Below are 1761 nucleotides of genomic sequence, written 5' to 3'. Positions count from 1 at the left end.
CAGCCAATCCGCTTTCCCTAGCAACGGTGCCCGGTTGACCTTAGCAACGCTTGGCGAAAACTGCAAAAGGCGAAGCGTTTCGGCCAGGCGAAGCGCGAAATTTCGCGCTCGCCCGCTTTTGCCAAATGGAAGAACCCCCCGAAGACCAGCCGGGGACCCCAGATGCCACGCCCGGGGACCCCAACGTGCCCGATGCGGACGGGGTCCCCCGCGAAGAGAGTCAGCCGCTGGGTCCGGCTCCGGTGCAGCCCCAGCGAAGCGCCGTCTACCAGCCCGAGGAGCCTCGGCTGAGCGTCTACGACCAGCAGCAGGAAGGCCGAGGCAACGTCTACCAGCCCCAGCAAGCCAGAGGCGCCCTCTTTCAATCGAGGGGCGCCACGGCGGATTCGAGGGCCGGCGTGTCTTGGCAGCAGCTGCCGCAGCAGCCACCCGGCTTCTTGGATCAGAGGCCAGGGACCACTTTCCCAACCTCGGCATCCAGGAGCAGCCAGATCCTGCAGTCGGACAGTCACGGCCCTTATCAGCCCCATGAACCCGGCTACCTGTCCCAGCTGGGGATGATGAGTTTATACGAAGACCAAATTCCGGATCCGGGTCCTCGGGCTCTGGCCATAAAGAATGCCAAAGCCTACCTGTTGCGAACCAGCGTCAAAACTGGAGTCAGCTTGTGAGTAGCAGAGGAATGGATCCAAAAACTGCCTCGGCCAGGAAACCTGCACCCGCAGGTGCCAGTGGTTCTCGGGCAGGGCTGTGTTAATGCCTGGGCCTGGTGGGCACTTGCCCCTGGGCCCCATACTAATCTGTGTACATCGGGGGTCCCCAAACTTGGCAACTTTAAGACATGTGGACTTCAACTTCCCAGAATTGAACTGGGAGTTGAAGTCCACACGTCTTAAAGTTGCCAAGTTTGGAGACCTCTGGTGTACATTAACCCTTCAATCCACCTTGCATCATATAAACAGAGCAAGCTATTGCTTACATTTTACTGCGTTTTTAAAAAATTAATACTAACCTGCAAATATATGTTTCATTGTATTGACCGTTTTTATTCCTGTGAGTAGTTGTCATAGGGACCCCAGTACACTGCTTTGCCCGGGCCCCTTAATGCTGTTAAGATGGCCCTGTTCGTGGGGAAAGGGAAAAAAAGAAACAAGAAAAATTGCAGGCAGTGTTGGGTTTGCCTACCACGCTCCGTTTAACTTTTGTGGTTGTGGGAAGCCGGCCATTGTGAGTTTTTGAGCAACGGCAGTCCAACCAGAGTTTAACGTTTGAACCAATGGGTACATTTTAGAGCTGGATTGGGAAGCAGGACCTCACACAAAAAAATAAGAAATTTATACTTATGCGATTGCTGCTGCAGAAGCCCGATAAGACACTAGATGGCAGCAAAGAGATAGAGGAAACTCCAGCCTTTTAAGTCAAAACCCTGATATTTGCAACTTGGATCTGATAAATTTGCAAAACCTGTAACTCTAAAAGTTACAGAAGTTGATCTCATTTATCTCCAAACTCTTTATTTAAAAATATTACTCCGTCCCAGCTTTAAAGATTTAAATTAATCCAAGCTAAATAATAGTTTCCAGAATTGTCATTGGATTAGTTTGCTTGAATAAAACCTGAGTTGTGTGGCCTGTTTTTAAAATTGATACATTTCATAAGTCTACTATACCTGGGTAGCAAATATTTGCATCACTGCTAAATGACAACAAAGAACTTTCAGTATCCTTTTACTGATACCTAGATTTTTGACACTCTAAATTT

The sequence above is a fragment of the Pseudonaja textilis genome, chromosome 6, assembly GCF_049901715.1.
Source record: "Pseudonaja textilis isolate UNSWEBS1 chromosome 6, rPseTex1.2, whole genome shotgun sequence".
Lineage (NCBI taxonomy): Eukaryota > Metazoa > Chordata > Lepidosauria > Squamata > Elapidae > Pseudonaja > Pseudonaja textilis.
The sequence above is the reverse complement of the archived record's forward strand: the minus strand, read 5'-3'. Positions refer to the sequence as shown.